Genomic DNA, 21,081 nt, shown 5'->3' with positions numbered 1-21,081 from the left:
AAGCCTGGATTTCACTCTGTCTGTGGAGTTTCATTCTCTCAAAAGCCAAATACTCCATTGACTTCCAATAAAATATTGTAGCAGGATACTTGGGAGCGCAAGGCATGACGTGTCCCTCAGTCCATGTCTTGACCTGTCTGTGTGCCATCCTTCTCCCCCTTTCGTGGTAGCCCCTGGGTCTACTGGACCTTCTGCTACTGCAGCATGTGACCCTGGCATCGGTGGCTTCAGAGCCAGCACTGAGAGCTTTTGTCTGGCATGATGCCTGCCGATTACCCCAGCAGGCACCATACTGGTTAAAGCTCAGTGTCATGGAGATGACTTACTCAAGATTGTGGAGCAGACAGAAACCAGTGCCTCAAAGACATGTCCCTGCAAAAAGAAGAAAAAAGATATGTGCACATGAAAATCAAACCACAAGCATTTTAGCACCAGTAGTCCAGTGACCAGGGAAAGGGAAGTGGGACCGTCATGGAATACCCACCAGAGTGCATGCGTCATGCCTGAGAAACTTGCTGTCCTCCGAGCCATGCTTCACGATGGCACACGGGAAGAGCGACTGCCTCTGGGTCTTCCTCCACTGACGGCTTCCACTCCAGCAATGCTGCTGCACCCTCACATGGACGGTGGCGCCACTGAGGGGCCTGGTGGAAGAAGGCACTGCGTGCTGTCCCGGCCCAGCCCTGATCCTTGGCCTGCCTGCTGCCAGCTGCAGGTTCACAGCAGTCCCGTGCCTCCATGCGAGGCTGTGCGTCGTGGCGTGTGACCACAGAGTCTCAGCTGGCACCAGGGACCCTCTTGTAAAAGCCTTGGACAGACTTGCCTGGCGGAAATGACAACCTCGTAGGTCCAGTGATCAGTCTGTGTCTTCTAGGTCTACCTCATCAGATCCCAGTTGAGCTGGACGTTTGGGCTTCCCTTTCTGATGCGCTAAGCAGGCAGAAGGCCACATCTGAGAAGCGCCAGCTAAGTGTAAATAAATACCTGTAAATCTTTCAACAGGCCAGGTACTTATGTCAAGGTCATTTCTTTTTATGTCAGGCTGAAGTTCGAGACAACTCACTTGTGCGCTCTTGCTCTGTCTGCTTCTCTCTCATTTCAGGAGAACAGAGGATGTTTAAAGCTACATTTGTGGGTCATGTGAATATCATTAATCAACACACCCTTGGGAAAGTATTTGTGAAACCAAATGCAACTACCCCTCGAGGTGGTAAGTCACCGTCAGGCACAAACTGAAGCCACCTGCCTGGTCACAGAGTTTGCAACTGGGGATGTGATGATGGGATTCTTCCCTCTGCACAGCAGGGAGAAGCACCTGGGGACCTGCAGTCACATGATCCAAGTCGAATTTCAGAGAAACGAGCGGGAACCATCATGTGACAGTGTTTCCCTCCAGAGTGTGAAGGTCGCTGCGTGAAGCGGTCAGCTTGCTGGTCCGCGACCACAGCCACGGCAAGCTTCGCCAGCGAGGATCCTTGAATGAAATGGCAATTCTGTAGTCCTGTTTCTATGTTATTTTTTGAAGTGCCAAGCAATGAATTGATTAGCACATGATAATAAGTGCAAATTAGAGTGCCAATGTGGAAGCTTTATGAAATTGTCAGAGAGGGGACACTCGAGGCTCTGAGGTCTGAATGCGGCACGAGCCAGGAAGTGAACTCTGCTCTTGGCCTGGGAGCGTCTTGCAGAATCAATAAAAAACTAATTAATATTTCGATTGTACATATTTATAGGATACAGTGTTATAATTTGATACATGTAAAATATATAATGATCATTAACAAAGGTAATTGACATTTCCATCTATAAGCATATTTAAATTTGGGGGTTGTCATGTAATTATTGGACATATTTATCGGGTTCCATGTGGTATTTCAACATGTGTACAATATGTACCAACAGTATTCTGTTTTTAGAATCCTCAAAAATATATACCAACTAGTGCAGATGGAAGCCACCACCTAACCCATCAGCAAGTTGGTTATTCCCTCCATCCAGAGATCCACTCCAGCAACACAGAAAGATGGTGTGAGGCACAAGAGTGACACAACTGGAAAAGCAGACATTGCTACATGAAGATACAACTCATAACTCACAACAAAATCCTCCCACATGCATAGATCAGAGGTCTCTTTCCAACACCTTTTCTTGAAAATGCAGGGGCAACTACTCATCACCCAATATTTGAGAAGTTCCAAGAATAAAAGAAGGAAGAAGGACAATAGAAAATAAAAATTTCAGAAAAAGTAATTTAGAGATAAAATTGGTGTTACAATGCATGAAGGTTCAAAGGTGAAATGATTGGGTTATGACAGCCTTAACCCAAGAAGTGCCTTAGTCCCGCGGGAGGGATTAACTGGGCAGGAACTGTGGGCAGGGGGTGCGGCTGCAGAGGTAGGTCATTGGTGTGCCTGTGGGGTTTGTATTTTGCCATGTGGACAGCCCCCCCATCTCCGTGCAATGTCCCAGCTGCTTTCCTCTGCCACCCACTTCTGCCATGGTGTTCTACCTCACCTCAAGCCCTGAGGAACGGAGCTGACCATCTTTGGACTGGGAGAACTGAAACTTTGGGAACAAACTAAACTTTTCATCCTCTAAGATTGTTCTTTTCAGGTCTTTTGGTCAGAGCGATGAAAAAGCTAATTAAAACAATTGGTATCATTATAAAAAGAATATTTGGACAGTTTTGCAGGAATAAATCCAGGAAAGTAACAATTCAAAACTGAGAAAGCTGCTGAAAATTAATTATCTGATCACCAGGATAAAACTATCACAGAAAGTTGGGAAAATAAAGAGGAAAAAAAAATCTCATAATATCAAATAAAAAGAGAAGCAACAACAAACAAAAAAGGACAAGAATTTAAACAAAACTGGAGAGAGCCAGAGAGTGTTATGGGTTGAATTGTGTTTTTACAAAGACATGTGGAGGTTCTGACTCCTGAACCTCAGAAAGTAACCCTGTGTGGAGACGAGGCCCTTGCAGCAGTGAATGGTTAAGAGGAGGATCCAATACTTCCACGTGTCTGGGGTTCCCGGGAGGAGAGAAGAGCAGAGAGAATGTCCGCCTCTACCTCCACCTGGGCTGTGCCCTCCTCAGGATGGTCCTCCAAGAGGCTGACTGAGCAGGGCCAGTTCCAGGGAGTGGTCATCTCCACGTGGTACAGGAGAAACGCCATGTAAGAAGGGAGGCAGAGACTGGAGCCACGAGTCTCTAAGCAAGGAAATCTAAGCCAGAAGAGGCTAGAAGGATGTTCGCTAGAGGTATTAGAAGGAGCACAGCCTTGCTGCCACCTGGCTCTAGATCTCCAGTCTCTAGCACGGAGATAACAAGTTTCTGTTGTTTTTTTTTTAATCCACCCAGATTGTAGTAACTAATTATGGCAGCCCCTAAAACTAACAAAGAGAGGATCAATCAAGAAAGCTCTACATCTGATGTACATGAGTTACAGAAAAAGAAGCATTGAAAATGGAAAAAAAAAAAGACAGAAATATTCAAGTTGAAAAGCTGCTTCAAATAAAATGGAAATAAAAAAAAATTATAACATATATTTTCTTTCAATACATTAAGGATAAAGAAAAGATTTTTTTTTAAGAAAAAAAGAAAAACTTCCAAAAAGGGAAACAAAATCTCATGACAAAAATAGTCCTCTTGGACAGAAATGAAATGCTAAATGCCACTGTACTTAACAGTTTCACAGTGGGTACTAGGAGTCAATAAAGCACAGTGTTGTGACTATTCTAGATCTACCCCCAGTCAATTATAAATTAAGTTGGGTGGGAGAATAGAAACTATCTTGGAAATGCAAAGAGTAAGAAGACAAAGTGATTTTTCATAGATGTAAAAGTAAGAAACCAACCAGTGACACAACAGTCTGGGGCTGCAGCCTGAGCATGTCCCTGGAGCCCAGCATGAAGGGTACCCTCGCTCACCAGAAGCAGGGGAGCTGGGGGCAGCAACCCATATAACCCGGTGTAATATGTTAGGAACTGCACGTGGACTAACTATCAGCAATGAATAGACAGAGGCAAGAATGGGTTTGCTTTTGAGATTTGCAGAAGTGATAAGGAACAGGGAATCAAACAGGCAGCCCGTGCCCATCCACTGTGAAAAGACAACCAAATAGTCTAGGAACACCAATCAACCATCATAATTCACCCAAATCAGTTTCCTGGGAAGGCTGGATGTCAGTGCTAGAGGCAAACTGGAACACAGGGTGCCGAGGACAGCAGAGCCTCCCCAGTGGTGGGTCTCTGAGCAGAGGCGTGGCAGACGGTGCAGTGCCGTGCTCTGGCCAGCTGGCACAAGTGGGACTGTCCAACAGGTCCCCAGTTGGTCTGCCTTGGCTCAGGCAAGGTCACATTCTTCTCGGGACAGCTATTGTCCAAGTAGTAATCAGAGTTGGCAGCTAAGAACACCCACTTCCTGGGGCAACTCCCACATAGTGACTGACGAGACTGGGTACCAGGGCCTGGCCTCATGAGGTCTCCCCAGATGGACAACCAGTGTTAGTAATAAAGAAAGAAATACTAGATACAAGTTGTTGCTCAGCAACAACCTAATATATGTAGCTTTGGTTTAATAAATAGAAAATAGACACTGAGAACCTGGTTTCAGAGAGATCCTCATATAAAGCAGTAGTAAAATATTTGATAAAACACTGCTTCTACCATTTAGGAGCAGACCACATGCCCACTGAGCCTAGTTTTAAGTTGAGGCATTAGAGAAAACTGTCGTGCACTCTCTTGGAAATTATTGCTGTAGTTAGCAAAATATTAGAAAACAACTCAGGCAAAAAATAAAAGGGTTTGCAAACAAAAATGAAAATTAAGGGAAAGTCCAGAAAATTGGGACCTCTGTTTCTATTCATTGACTTCACAGGGCAGAAGAAATGACTGAAAAGGAGTCGAGAATAAGAAACACACCAAGGGCCATTCAGTGGCACAGGGTGTGGCCTTCCGAGTCGGGCCTGACACTGCAATGGCCAGCACTCCCTGGAGCGGGGCGCTGGGCGGGCAGGCAGCAGGATCAATCAGGCAACGATGGCTAAGCAAGGACTTCACGGCCACAAGAAACCCAGGGAAAGGAAGCATTTCACGCAGATGCCAGTTTTTGAAAGAGCAGCTTGTCAGTGAAAGCAGAGCCAGGCTGGACGGGCACTGCGCAGAAAGAATGTTCGACACCTGAACCAGCAGTGCCAGGAGCTGGGCTACAAAACCTGCTGTCGCCCAGGATCGTGCCTCTTAAGACCTGCGACATAAAGGACTGAGCGAGCCCTGGGGAGCCCTCAGAGGAGGCAACAGAGAGGGCACCTTCTGCTCAGAAGGAAGAGCTCAAGCCCAGCCGGGCTCCCCTCTGTCCAGGGCAGCTGCCACCTGGCCATGAAGCGGCCCCTGCTGCTGCCTGCCATTGCCCCGTTCTCAGCGGGGCTGGGCTGCTCTGAGCTTGGGGCATCCACAGCCCTGTGGTGCTGGAGCTTGGGAGCAGGTGGGGAGGCCTGGGGCAAGGCATGGCAGGTTGCCTGTCCCAGCAGCTCCTGAGCCTGCAAGCTTATACCCACCACGGCAGGGGCTTAATACCGCTTTACTGAGAAACTATCAGAATTTTGATGAGGACACTAAAAGAATATGACTTCCGTCAAGATGTCACAGAAAGAGAAATAAACTCCTGGGTCTGGGGACACCGGAGCCAGTCCTGTCTCTGGAGTCAGCCCCTGAGAAATGCAGGCCACACACGTCATGGGGCCAATGCGGGGTCCCTGCAGGTCAGTGCCCCAGCACAGGGAGGCTTCCCTGACCAAAGCTTCTCGCAGCAAGCCTGCCCTTGGTTCACAAAGAGCTTGCCGTATAAAGCTTCATTCCTCTTTTTTTCGCTCTCTCAATGAGCCCAAGATCCTGCAGTTTCTCACTGTTACTGTCTTCCGTGTTTAGCTTTCCAGCACAAGGCAGTCTTCGGAATGAGCATCTCAGACCTTACCTTCGCGAAACAGGAGACAGCCAAGGGAGCACACTGACGCCACTTCCGTGGGTCTCCAAGCTCTCCAGGAAGTGCCTGCACCCTTGGTCTGAGGAAAGCGTGTATCGTGTCTGTTTATCTTGCTGGTACTCAACAGGGCTGAGTGTCTGTTTTTCTAGGACTCTTCTGTGTAGCTATTAACACTGGCTATTTTTAACATCCATGTTAATATAACAAGAAAGAAACTCACAAACCAGAAGCATCCTCTACGCGCTAGTCTTGGTCCACTTGGTTGCTCTACCGGATGCCTGAGACGGGGGAATTTATAAAGAACGGAAGCTGATGGTTCACAGTTCTGCAGGCAGGGTGTCCCCGGCAGGCACCGGTGTCTTGCGAGGGCCTTCTTGCTGCATCCTCACAGGGGACCAGCTCCCCCTGTAACATCCTCTCAAAGCCATGAGTCACTCGTGAGTGAGGCCCCTCAGGCCCCCGAGGCCTCCCAGTGCCTCCCCAAATGCTGCTGTGTTTGGGGTTAAGTTTTTAGTCACAGGACCATGAGACTCGGGTGTTTAACTGAACGCTTGTGAAAACTGATTATCTGATCCTTTCAGTTTTAAATGGCACCTGGGGCAGAACACAGGGATGGATTTAGAGTACATGTGCATAGAATTTCAAAATGCACACAATGAGATAAAATAGCAGATAAATTTCTTGCTTCCTTCAGACACCAAAATTTTAGCATGTTTATGATGTTAATATCTAATCTAAGAAAACTTTGACCTTATAACTAGGTAACTTAAACTCAACTTTCTCCTTATCACAGTACATACTTATATTATATGATCAGCTAGCTGAACTTCAGTTAAACTTAGGCACAAGGTTAAATCCTTTGGAAACTGAAATATTGCTACAGGCAATGGCAGGCTGCTCATAATTAAGCTTTACACTAAATGGTCTTCTTCAGATTTTCCTCAATAAAAATTGCCATCTAACAGCTTGCAATAAGTATATATATGTTGTTTTAATCACGATTTTTGTTCATTTTTTTTTCAAAACAGAAAACATAAATAAAACCTTTTAAAGATCCTTCTTAGGAATCTTGCAATAAGGCATTCAGTTATACCACAGGGTTGGGATTTCTTGGAAACCTATGCCTGAGGAAGACACCAGTGCTTAAGTAAAGTGGTCCTGGGAGCAGTTGGTGGAATGAACACCAGCACTCACAGCCTGAAAAAGACCCTGCCTCCGATTCACCTCCTGGGAACAAGTCGCCACATCCACACACGGAACATCTCGAGTGAGGCTCAGAGCCCCTGGCAGTGATGGCCACTGTCCATACTCCAGCTTTCTGGTCCAAGTTGGGCCTTGTGGAGGTGGAGGGTGTCCACGGGCGTTGTCTGCCACACAGGACACTGAGGCTGAGCTCAGCACGCTGTAGTCCTGGCTCTGCCCTCGCTCAGGAGAGACCTCAGGAGTGTCTCATGGCTTCTCCAGGACTTGGTCTCCCAGCCACGAGGCCCAGTTGGTCTGGTGTCTTGCACCCCTTGTTCCTGCCCGTTGATTAGGCTGGCCATCGAAACTTTTCAGTGGTCCTCTGAGCTCATTTTCTGATTGGCCTCCCAAGCCCGTGTCTGCCTCTTGCGATCAGGACCCTTGCGTGGTGCGTGTGGTAGGGCCAGATGATCTGAAGCTGGGGACTCCTGTGTGTCATCTCCCCAGCTCCGCATGGGCTGTGCTGCAGACAATGAGTCCGACTTATTCATCGCTGTTTTTAATGCCAGTGCTATTCGTGCTGCAGGACAGTACATTACTAATCTGATTATCTCAGTGGCCCATTAATTAGTGACTGCATGTGACAGTGGTTTGTTGTACTTACTCAGTTAGAAGCTGACTTGGGCTGGGAGGTCCCAGGGGTCTTAATTAGCGTATCTGTTACTCGGTGCTCTATGGATGGCCTGGGCCTCTTCACTGTCCACCCTGCCTGGACTCCTTTCTTTCCAGTGGCACAGGCAAAGTATCAGGCTCCTGAGAAGCTACGTCAGAGCTCACAGATCATCACACTCAATGTGGTAAACTGGTCAGGAGAGTGAATTCCAGGGAGTGAAAATCGGTTCCACTTCAGAACAGGAAGAGCAGAGAGACGTGCCCATAGCCACAGGCACCTGCACACGGCAGCCACCTGCACCTTCAGAGATGGTACCTTTGCACTCCTCTTTGTCTGGTGGCTTGACTCACAACGTAGAGATATTTGACTTTCAACTTAAATGTCTCCTCAGAGAGGAAATTGCTGAGTCCTCATGTAATATTGCCCCTTCTCATTTTATTTCACTTTTGAACCTATCGTTCCTCACTCTACTTGCTGGGGCAGGGGGATTAGGACACAAGGAATTGTTTCCTGCCTGTGTTTCTTATGAGTACAACGAGAACACATTGCAGGTTTTAAGAAAGGGTGTGATGTCATTGGATGGTCTTTTATTTTATTTTTTTTTTCTTTTTTCTTAATACACCTAGATACTGGATATTCTGGAGTAAAAATCAGGAAGATCCATTAGGAAACCATTATTGATTCACATGGGAACCAGGGTGATTTGCATAGGGTGTTGGTGCCGGAGTGGGAGGAACTACAGACATAGGCGGCATCTTCCGGGGGGAGCCGGAGACCTATCTTCAGGTCTTGGGTGTGGACTAAAGAGGAGGGACAGCAGAAATTCAGGAAAGGATCTGATGGTTTGGCTGGTGACGTGGGGAGGGGGCAGATGGTGTGCTAATCATTTTCACCCTAGATTTCTTATTCAAAGCTACTAACAGAACTGTCGGCCGGAGTCTTCCACTGAGTTCCATCCCCCTGCCTCCGGGTTTCAGTGTACTTACTTGACATTTTTCTTCAGACATTAAACTTTACTGCAGTTAAAATTGTTTGACTTAGTCTCTAACCTGTGGGTCTGCAGGGAGTGGGCTGCAGACCCAGTTGGGTCCAACGCCTGCCTTCCTTCATCAAGTTTTAGCGGAACGCAGCTTTACTCCACCACAGCTGCATGTGGGCCGTGATGGCAGAGGACAGCGGCCGAGGCAGAGACCCACAAAGGCGAAGACACGGCTCTGAGCCTGGAAAGGAGGCTGACCTCCGGTGCATCACGTGGCTCGTCCAACAGGAGCCCAGAAACAAGGCGCCCACAGCAGCAGCACGCTTCCAGAAGTTTGGGGTAGGTTGCCACCTTGTGCCCAGCAAAGCCTTCTTGGTACTTGTACTGCCCCCAGCTTCACTCCCACTTTTGTGTCTAGACCTACCACAGGCAGAGCTGATGTGTTCACATGGATACACGCCATTCCCGGAATGTGTGGACCTGGCCACTGACCCCAGGCTTTCCCTGGGCTGCTCGGCACACACATATTCTCTGCGTGTGTTCAAGATACTGAAATCAAGGACTTAATTTGGGCAGAATTAGTGTCCAAAAAGAATTTGGACTTGTGAGTTCCTTTTATTTTATTTTATTTTATTTATTAACCCCTATACTTCTTGACTCTTCTTGCAGGTTGCTACTATGAAACTAAATGACAAGTGGCCTGAGATTGCTCTTCAGATCCATCAGCCATGCTGGTCGAGTTCTAAGGATGAGGACAGGGAGAGGGTGTGGCTGGGAGCTTGGACTTAGGAGAGAAGAGGAAGGAGGCCTGATGATCTACCTGATATATTTATTTATTGGTAACTCGCTGGTGACTCCCGTGTTGTGATCTCTGTATATTCCTCTTATTTCACTTGTGTCCTTCAGATTTCTCAGGGCATTGGCATAAATTAAGCAGGATGCGGTTTGAAGTTTACATTCAGACCCTCAGCCCACGGCCACCAACAGCCAACGTGAGGAGACTTGGTCAACTCCAGCAGGGCCTCAGAACATCGTCCACAAGGAGAACGCTGCTCTCCCCGTCCGAGTTCCCAGTGTGTTCACATTCCTGCTGCCTCTGCTAAGTTCCCTGAAGGGTATTTGCTAGCAAAGCTCGGAGTGCAGGGGTGCATGGGCTCCCCAGTACCATCCTATCCCCCAATCCTGCTGTGCTGCTTCTCACCCATAGCGCCACCATGATGGGCATAAACCCACCTGTCTGCCTCCTTCTTCAAGCCCACTTGCAAGACAGTCTTTGGAAGTCAGCGTTGATTGTGGGCCTCCAGTGAGCACAGTCAATTTCCACGACCTTGGAGCCTCTTGGGCAATATAATAAAGTGTGTTTTCATCAGACCTAACATCACCCCTATCTACTAACTTTGAATTATATGTTTGAATAATAAGGTGGCATGGTGGAGAGAGAAAGCTCTCTAGTGGGGAAGTATGTCTTTAAGCTTCATTTTAAAAATTTTAGTGGATGTTCTACATTGGGAAAATTAATTCACATCTCTGAAACTAAATCATTTGGGTTTTTTTTTTGTTTTGTTTTGTTTTCCAATAAAATACAAATAATCCATAACTTGTCTGGAAAACAATCAAATGGCATATCAAAAATACATTGAAAAATATAAAACCATGTAGGATTAAATGAAGCAAGAGGCAAAATAATTTTATTATGAAGATTAGTTATGTTTATGTTTTCAAAATTACAAAATTACAGTAGGAGAGAGCATAGAGCACACAGGGGAAACTTGCTGCTAGACCAGAGGATGGTTGCCAGGAATAGCTTTTTGGAAACTTTTCTCTTTCAAAATGATAACTTTTTGTCAGAGAAATTTATAGAAATTTGGCAGAAATTGGCATTTTTTTCTTAATATAATTCAAACAGGAAATTATTTTTTATTTTATACAAAGCATTTATAAAATCATTCCTTAATTTAAGACATTAAACACTTCAACTTATTTAATTCAGAAAAAAGAAAGGAATTCAGGACTGGGGACGTGGTTTGGTGGTCGAGCACTTGCCTGGGCTTCCATCATCAGCACACCGAGACTAAACGAAACGGAATTCCACAGCGCTGTATTTATCCTGTGGTTTCTCATCCTCTAACAAATATATATCGAGTCAACAAATGCTCGCACAGTAGGCAGCATAACTGTCCCCACAGGTGTGCACACCCCCTCTCTGGAGCATGTGAATGTGGCAGATGAAACGACAACAGGGGACTAATGTGGCAGACAGGACAAGTGCATGTCACCAGCCTCAACCCAGAGATAGTGCAGGACAAGCTCACGTCGCCAGCCTCAACCCAGAACTGGACGAAGGAGGCAGAGGAGTCCTGCTGAGGATGTGGTATAAGAAAGCCTCAGCCAGCCATTTTTGGGTTTTTTTTTTTTTCTTTTTCTTTTTCTTTTTTATTTTATTTTATTTTATTTTTTATTGTAAACAAATGGGATACATGTTGTTTCTCTGTCTGTACATGGCGTAAAGGCATACCATTTGTGTAATCATAAATTTATATAGGGTAATGTTGTTTGATTCATTCTGCCATTTTTTCCCTTCTCCCCCACCCCTCCCACCCCTCCCCTCCCTCTATACAGTCCTTCCTTCCTCCATTCCTGCCCCCCTCTCTAAACCCAACTCCAACCCCAACACTAACCCCCCATTATGTGTCAACATCCACTTATTAGCGATATCATTCTTCCTTTGGTTTTTTGAGATTGGCTTATCTCACTTAGCATGATATTCTCCGGTTTCATCCATTTGCCTGCAAATGCCATAATTTTATCATTCTTTATGGCTGAGTGATATTCCATTGTATATATATATACCACACTTTCTTTATCCATTCATCAATTGAAGGACATCTAGGTTGGTTCCACAATCTGGCTATTGTGAACTGAGCAGCTATGAACATTGATGTGGCTGTATCTCTGTAATATGTTGATTTTAAGTCCTTTGGGTATAGGCCAAGGAGTGGGATAGCTGGGTTAAATGGCGGTTCCATTCCAAGTTTTCTAAGGAGTCTCCACACTGCTTTCCAGAGTGGCTGCACTAATTTGCAGCCCCACCAGCAATGTATGAGTGTACCTTTCTCCCCACATCTTCGCCAACACCTGTTGTTGCTTGTATTCTTAATAATCACCATTCTAATTGGGGTGAGATGGAATCTTAGGGTGGTTTTGATTTGCATTTCTCTTATTACTAGAGATGTTGAACATTTGTCCGTATGTTTGTTGATTGCTTGTAGATCTTCTTCTGTGAAGTGTCTATTCATTTCCTTAGCCCATTTGTCGATTGGATTATTTGCATTCTTGGTGTAGAGTTTTTTGAGTTCTTTATAGATTCTGGAGATTAGTACTCTATCTGAAGTATGATTGGCAAAGATTTTCTCCCACTCTGTAGGCTCTTTCTTCGCATTGCTGATAGTTTCCTTTGCTGAGAGAAAACTTTTTAGTTTGAATCTATCCCAGTTATTAATTCTTGCTTTTATTTCTTGTGCTATGGGAGTCCTGTTGAGGAAGTCTGGTCGTAAGCCAACATGTTGAAGCTCTGGACCTACTTTTTCTTCTAAAAGATGCAAGGTCTCTGGTCTGATTCCAAGATCCTTAATCCATTTTGAGTTTAGTTTCGTGCATGGTGAGAGATATGGGTTTAGTTTCATTCTGTTGCATATGGATTTCCAATTCTCCCAGCACCATTTGTTGAAGAGGCTATCTTTTCTCCATTGCATATTTTTGGCCCCTTTGTCTAGTATGAGAAAATTGTATTTATTTGGGTTTGTGTCCGTGTCCTCTATTCTGTACCATTGATCCACCTTTCTATTTTGGTACCAATACCATGCCGTTTTTGTTACTATTGCTTTGTAGTAGAGTTGAAGATCTGGTATTGCGATACTCCCTGCTTCACTCTTTCTGCCAAGGATTGCTTTAGCTATTCTGGGTTTTTTATTCTTCCAGATGAATTTCATAATTGCTTGCTCTATTTCTGTAAGGTACATCACTGGGATTTTAATTGGAATTGCATTGAATCTGTATAGCACTTTTGGTAGTATGGCCATTTTGACAATATTAATTCTTCCTATCCAAGAACATGGGAGATCTTTCCATCTTCTAAGGTTTTCTTTAATTTCTTTCTTTAGTGTTCTGTAGATCTCATTGTAGAGGTCTTTCACCTCTTTTGTGAGATTGATTCCCAAGTATTTTATTTTTTTCGAAGCTATTGTGAATGGGGTAGTTTTCCTGATTTCTCTTTCTGAAGATTCATCGCTTATGTATAAAAATGCCTTATTTATAATTTATGTGCATTGATCTTATATCCCGCTACTTTACTGAATTCACTTATGAGATCTAAAAGTTTTTTGGTGGAATTTCCTGGTTCCTCTAAGTATACAATCATATCATCAGCAAATAGGGATAGTTTGAGTTCTTCTTTTCCTATTCATATCCCTTTAATTTCTTTGGTCTGTCTAATTGCTCTGGCTAGAGTTTCAAGGACGATATTGAATAGAAGTGGTGAAAGAGGGCTTCCCTGCCTTGTTCCAGTTTTTAGAGGGAATGCTTTCAGTTTTTCACCATTTAGAATGATATTAGCCATGGGCTTAGCGTATGGCCTTTACAATGTTAAGGAATGTTCCCACTATCCCTATTTTTTCTAGTGTTTTGAGCATGAAGGGGTGCTGTATTTTATGAAATGCTTTTTCTGCATTTATCGTAATAATCATGTGATTCTTGACTTTAAGTCTATTGATATGGTGAATTACATTTATTGATTTCCTGATGTTGAACCAACCTTGCATCCCTGGGATGAAACCCACTTGATCATGGTGCACTATCTTTTTAATATGTTTTTGTATGCGATTTGCTAAAATTTTGTTGAGAATTTTTGCGTTGATGTTCATTAAGGATATTGGTCTGAAATTTTCTTTCCTCGATGTGTCTCTGTCTGGTTTAGGTATCAGGGTAATATTGGCTTCATAGAATGAGTTTGGGAGGGTTCCCTCCTCTTCTATTTTATGGAATACTTTGAGAAGTATCGGAATGAGCTCTTCTTTAAAGGTTTTGTAGAACTCGGCTGAGAACCCATCTGGTCCTGGACTTTTCTTTGTTGGTAGGCTTTTGATGACTTCTTCTATTTCATTACTTGAAATTGGTCTATTTAAATTGTGTATGTCTTCCTCGTTCAGTTTAGGCAATTCATATGTCTCTAGAAACCTGTTGATGTCTTCGAAATTTTCTATTTTGTTGGAGTATAGGTTTTCAAAATAGCTTCTAATTATGTTTTGTATTTCAGTCGTGTCTGTTGTGATATTTCCTTGTTCATTCCGAATTTTAGTAATTTGGGTTTTCTCTCCTCTTCTCTTTGTTAGTGTGCCTAAAGGTTTATCAATTTTGTTTATTTTTTCGAAGAACCAACTATTTATTTTGTCAATTTTTTGTATTGTTTCTTTTGTTTCAATTTCGTTGATTTCAGCTCTCAGTTTAACTATTTCCTGTCTTCTACTACTTTTGGTGTTGGTCTGTTCTTCTTTTTCTAGAGCTTTGAGCTGTACTGTTAGGTCATTTATTTTTTGAGTTTTATTTCTTTTATTAAATGCGCTCCATGAAATAAATCTTCCTCTAAGTACTGCTTTCATAGTGTCCCAGAGATTTTGATATGATGTTTCTTTGTTCTCGTTTACCTCTAAGAATTTTTAAATTTCCTTCCTAATATCTTCTGTCATCCATTCATCATATAATAGCATATTGTTTAATCTCCAGGTGTTGGAGTAGTTTCTGTTTTTTACTCTTTCATTTATTTCTAACTTCAATCCATTATGATCTGATAGAATACAAGGTAGTGTCTCTATCATCTTGTATTTGCTTACATTAGCTTTGTGGCATAATATATGGTCTATTTTAGAGAAGGATCCATGTGCTGCTGAGAAGAAAGTGTATTCGCTCTTGGTTGGATGGTATATTCTATAAATGTCTGTTAAGTCTAAATTATTGATTGTGTGATTAAGATCTATGGTTTCTTTGTTCAATTTTTGTTTGGAAGATCTGTCCAATGGCGAGAGAGGCATGTTAAAATCACCTAGTATTATTGTGTTTTGATCTATTTGGTTTCTAAAATTGAGAAGGATTTGTTTAACATACATGGATGAGCCACTGTTTGGGGCATAGATGTTTATGATTGTTATATCTTGCTGATTTATGCTTCCCTTAAGCAGTATGAAATGTCCTTCTTTATCCCTTCTGACTAACATTGGCTTGAAGTCCACATTATCTGAAATGAGGATGGATACTCCAGCTTTTTTGCTGAGTCCATGTGCATGGTATGTTTTTCCCCATCCTTTCACCTTTAGTCTATGGGTATCTCTTTCTATGAGGTGAGTCTCTTGCAGGCAACATATTGTTGGATCTTTCTTTTTAATCCAATCTGCCAGTCTATGTCTTTTGATTGATGAATTCAGGCCATTAACATTCAGGGTTATTATTGAGATATGATTTGTATTCCCGGTCATTTGGTTCATATTTAAAATTTTTGACACATCTTGGTTCCTCCTTTATTTGACAGTTCCTTTAGGATAATTCCTCCCTTTGCTGATTTGCTTCTTGGTTTTTTATCTCTTCCTCATGAAATATTTTGCTGAGAATGTTCTGTAATGCTGGCTTTCTTTTTGTAAATTCCTTTAGCTTTTGTTTATCATGGAAGGATCTTATTTCATCGTCAAATTTGAAGGTAAGTTTTGCTGGGTATAAGATTCTTGGTTGGCATCCATTTTCTTCCAGAGCTTGAAAAATGTTGTTCCAGGCCCTTCTAGCTTTTAGGGTCTGGATTGAAAAATCTGCTGATATCCCTATTGGTTTCCCCCTGAATGTAATTTGGTTCTTTTCTCTCACAGCCTTTAAAATTCTGTCTTTATTTTGTATGTTAGGTATTTTCATTATAATGTGCCTTGGTGTGGGTCTGTTGTAATTTTGTGTATTTGGAGTCCTATAAGCCTCTTGGGCTTGATTTTCCATTTCATTCTTCAGATTTGGGAAATTTTCTGATATTATTTCATTGAATAGATTATTCATTCCTTTGGTTTGTTTCTCTAAGCCTTCCTCAATCCCAATAATTCTCAAATTTGGCCTTTTCATGATATCCCATAATTCTTGTAGATTCTGTTCATGATTTCTTACCATCTTTTCTGTTTGGCCAAATTTGCTTTCAAGATTAAATAATTTGTCTTCAATGTCTGAGGTTCTGTCTTCCAGGTGCTCCATTCTATTGGTTATGCTTTCTATGGAGTTCTTAATTTGGTTTATTGTTTCCTTCATTTCAAGGATTTCAGTTTGTTTTTTTTTCAATATCTCTAACTCTTTATTGAAATGATCTTTTGCTTCCTGAATTTGCTCTCTTAACTGTCGGTTGGTGCGATCATTCAATGCCTGCATTTGCTCTTTCATCTCATCGTTTGCTCCCCTAATCATTTTAATTATGTACATTCTGAACTCCCTTTCTGTCATTTCTTCTGCCATGCTGTCGTTGGATTTTATTGATGTAACATCTAGATTTGTTTGGGGCATTTTCTTCCCTTGTTTTCTCATATTGTTCAGGAATCAGTGGGTCATTAAGATATTGCAGATTTCCTCTATGGACTTATAATGTCCCTGAAGATTGCTAGTATATCCCCTCTTATCCTTCAGTAGCCTGAAGTCTTGGAGGAAGTTGATAATGCGGAGCTCCACGAAGAAGCTGCCTCTCTAGGGGTGGTGGCCCTCAGGTGGTGTTTGTTCCCTGCTAGTGGGCAGAGGTGCCTCCACTTGTTGACCAATGGTCATCCAATGGGGAACTAGGCTGTGGGCTGAGGCAAGTCCTGTTTGTGCCTGTGTCTCTGGTTTTACCGTCCCTGTGGGAAAACCTCCCCCGGCAGGGAAGACTCACTCGGTGGAGACGTCTTGCTGGTCATTTGCCCTCCTAGAGGTTCCCCTCAATCTACAACTACCGCCTGGGCTGGGCTGTCTTCCTCTGCAACGTTCCCAGGGGCCCGGACCTACCTCCTTGGCCTGGGAGCCTCACACTTCGCAGGCGAGTCTCCTTAGGCTGCCTCTCCCAGAGACTCTGCCCGCAGTCCTGGAAACTTCGCTCCGCCCCTAGGCGTGTCTCTGTGAGGCTCTTCCAGCAAGAAGCCACCTAGCTCCTGGGACCCTGCTCTGCACCTAATCGCCTGGCTATGCGGCCCCTCCTCTGAGCCCCGTACAATAGCTCCGATACCCAGAGACCCGCCACACACCTCCTCCTCCGGACAGCGGCCCGGTTTCTGACGCAGTCACTAGGAGTCCAAGCAACTCACTTCGTGTCTCCTCCTCCCGCCAACCGCCCGTAGCCCTAGGCAGTCACTCCGAGTCCAAGTGACCCGCCCCGTTCCTCCTCCTCCTCCTCGGGGTAGCCCCCCCCGGGTGTTCAGGAGCGGTGGCTCCGAGACCAAGTGCCCCACCGCGCTCTTCCTCCAGGCAGGCCACCGGTGTTCAGGAGCGGTCGCTTTTAGTCCAATCAACTCACCACTCGCCTCCTCCTCTGGCAACCACCTGTGGCTCTGATGCAGTGACTCCTAGACCAAGCGACACACCGTGCTCCTCCTCCAGGCAGGCCACCGGTGTTCTGGAGGGGTCGTTCTGAGTTCAAACAGCTCGCCACGCAGCTCCTCCTCTGGCAACCGCCTGTGGCTCTGATGCAGTCACTCCTAGACCAAGCGACCCGCCGTGCTCCTCCTCTTCCTCCGGGCAACCTCCCGGTGTTCAGGAGCGCTTGCTCTGAGTTCAAACAGCTCTCCATGCAGCTCCTCCTCAGGCAGCCACCCGGAGCCCCAGTGGTTGCTCCGAGTCCAAGCGCTGTGCTGAGCCGCCTCCTCTACGATGATCCCAGTTGTCCGTGTTTACCGCTCCTGTGGGGGGAGGGGCGTCTCGCTGAGCAACTCCACTTCACAAAGTTCCCTGCGTTCCGGGGCTACCGCCCCATCCGGGACGCCTCCCCAAAGGGAGAGACTCACCCGGCGGCTTTGAGTTGGTCCCAAGCCTCTCACTATCTCCTCTTTTGAATCTTGTGTCCTGGAGCAACGTGAAATGCAGCCGCCCTCTAGTCCGCCATCTTGAAAAAACCCCCATTTTTGGTTTTGAAGCAGAAAGGGACCAGAAGCCAAGGAACGCTAGTGGCCTTTAGAGCCTGGATCCTCCACGGAGCCCTGAAGACAATGCATACTGCTTTGTCCAGATGCTCAGGGCAGATTTCTGACCTGCAAAACTGAACGAGGGCTTTCCGTGCTTTCTGGGGTTGCAGCTGGAGATCAGTTCCCTGAGTCCGTGAACACAGCACTGGGTTTGAAAGGGTTTGGGGCACCTTAGCATTCCATGCGTCTTTAAAATGTAGTGCAGCTAAAGAAAACGCACCGCTTGAAATCAGCTGTACTTGGGAAAAATAATTCCGTGTCCCAGCTAGTGAAGGTTTTGGCTTAAAAACACACCACAAGATAGAGAAGAAAGGTTTGTGGTGTATTTAGTGGTGTGTGTGGCCCTGTGGCCGTCTCCCCACGTGGCTTGAGGCGGCACAACCCACTCCTGCTGCCTCTCATCTCTCTTCCTCTCATTCTTCTGTCTTTCCTGAGTGGAAATCTCCGAGATCCAGTTCTTTTTTTTTTTTTTTTTCCAGTTGGCCCATTATAGCTGACATTAAAGTGGAATTCAGTGCGATATGTCCGCATGGCCTCTGCATGTAAGAGAAAACACTCGACCCTTGACTTTTTGAGTGTGGCTTATTTCACTCAGCATGATGTTCTCCAGCCACCCTTTCACCTGCACATGACATAATTCCCGTCCTCTTCATGGTCGAGTAATCTCCATTGTGTATATATTACACATTTTCTTTATCCAGTTGTCCTTAGCAATCAGGGGAATGCAAATCAAAATGACACTGAGATTTTCTGTCACTCCAGTTAGAATGGCATTTGTCAAAAAAATAAGTGATACTAACTCTGGTGAGGGCGCTGGGGCAAAGGTTCACTCCTACATTCTTGGTGGAACTGCAAATTAGCGGCCTAGCGTGGACAGTAGTGTGCAGAGGCCCCCAAAGCCTGGGAATGCCGCTGCCACAGGAGCCGCATCGCAGTCCCGCACACTCATCCCGCAGAGGTGGAACCAGCGCCCTGTCCGGATACAGGCGAACCTAGTCTACGGCCGCACTACTCGGTGGCCGCTGGTGGACCCGCTGAGGCACCGTCTGCGGGGACCACTTCCCAGCCTCGCCTTTCACTCTGCCATCCTCCCAACCCTCTGTCAGTGAGCTCAGCCGTCCGTCCCTGGCCCAGGTCTCTCTCAGTGGATGCAACCTCTCCTCCGCCAGGGGCGCCCAGTGGACGCCCAGGCCACCTCTGTGTCCCTGGAGGAACAGCGCCCGTGCCCTGGACTGCAACCGCGGCCCTGCGCTGCCCTCCGCCTCCCTCGCCGCGTGGCGGAGGCCGCCTGTCCCGGTGGTGCTGAGCGCCGGGTTCGCACCGCCTTCCGCCTCCCGGCCGCCCGCCTCGCTCTCGCCGGCGCTCCGGGCAGAGCCTGGGGCGCCGGTCTCCGAATTGTCCTCCTGCCTCCTGCCGAGTCTCACCCAGCCATCGCTGCCTCCCGGGTCCAATGCGGCAGGACAGCTGCCCACGCTGCCCATCACCCCGGATCAAGGCGGCTGCACCGCGGGGTTCTCTACCTCCGCAGGTAGAGCTGTCTAGTCACCTGTGCTCGGACTTAGAAATAGGTCGTTTGCTCTTTTTCAGTTTTTCTTTCTTCCTTCCTTCCTCCCTTCCTCCCTTAGCATTCCATGCGTCTTTAAAATGTAGTGCAGCTAAAGAAAACGCACCACTTGAAGTCAGCTGTACTAGGGAAAAATAATTCATTCCTTCCTTCCTTCCTTCCTTCCTTCCTTCCTTCCTCCCTTCCTCCCTCCCTCCCTCCCTCTTTCTTTCTTTTACTGGAGATGGAACCCAGAGGTGCTTTATCTCTGAGCTACATCCCCTGTTTTTTCATTTTTTGGGACAGTGTTTTGCTAAATTGGCTAAGTGCTCCGGCTGGTTTTGACCTTGTGATGTTCCTGCCTCGGCCTCCTAAGTTTCTGGCATTACGGGTGTGTGCCACTGTCACACTGGCATTAATAAGACTTAAAAATGATTGAGAATACCAAAAGTATTTTATTTATGTGTTATATCTATACATAACAATAATTCAAAACCAAGAGTTTAAATTATCTGTATTAATTCATGCAGAGGGAACAACAGTGTGCTGATTACATAAAATGTAACTATTTAGTTAAAAAAATAACTATTTTGAGAACAAAACAAGAACAGAAAAATAAAAAAAAAATACTAAGAAGAGTTACATTGTTTCCCATCCCTAACATCTGCCTTTATAGATGACCACACATTACCAATCCTTTGTCAGATGCTGATTTGCTTAAAATCTACATAGAAAAGTCAGTTCCACACAAATACAGACTTGGAAAAGGGAGGGAATTTTTAATAGACTTTCTGATGTTTATAAATATCTTGCTCAAATACAAACAAAAATTCACTGAGTGTAAGTTTGTTGAAGTTTAGTTGCAACATGAAATCTGAAACCACATTATTAAACATTTTATATCACTACTTTAAATTATCTCTGTTTTTCAGTTCAAAGGGATCATTTATTACCATGATTCTACAACATGCATTAGTCATTTAAAAAATATAGTCACACACTTACACAGATCTTCCAAATGTTTCATTAAATACATCTTGAAACCAAGTTTGATAGTACTAATCTTCAAATATTGGGAAGCTGTTGAGGTCAGGGTGGCAAAAAAAATTTCCTGAAATAACAAATGTTGCTCTGAAGATTTGGATTTTATCACAGGCAAATGATACTACCAGCTACTTCTTTGAAGCAGTGAGCATTATTTTACTCATTGTTTGGGGAAAATATCCATCAACTATCTCAATCTGAGAAGCGCAGATTGTCGGCACTTCTGCAAGGAAATGGTGTCCGTGGAAGCTCGCAGTGCAGTGACAGCTGCGAGGGTCACAGGGCTCCTCCCAGACTCCACTGAGCTCCAGCGCCCTGCAGCAGGGCATGGCCTCACGAGAAGACCTCGCTCAAGGCTGCGCAGGACACAGTTAGTGATATTTAACGCTTTCCCAGGATGCTACCAGGAGGCCTAGATGTTCCTTCTCGGAATGTGAGCCAGGGAGGAAACAGTGGTCATTT

Source organism: Sciurus carolinensis, chromosome 13, assembly GCF_902686445.1.
Source record: "Sciurus carolinensis chromosome 13, mSciCar1.2, whole genome shotgun sequence".
Taxonomy (NCBI): domain Eukaryota; kingdom Metazoa; phylum Chordata; class Mammalia; order Rodentia; family Sciuridae; genus Sciurus; species Sciurus carolinensis.
This window is presented reverse-complemented; position numbering follows the sequence as displayed.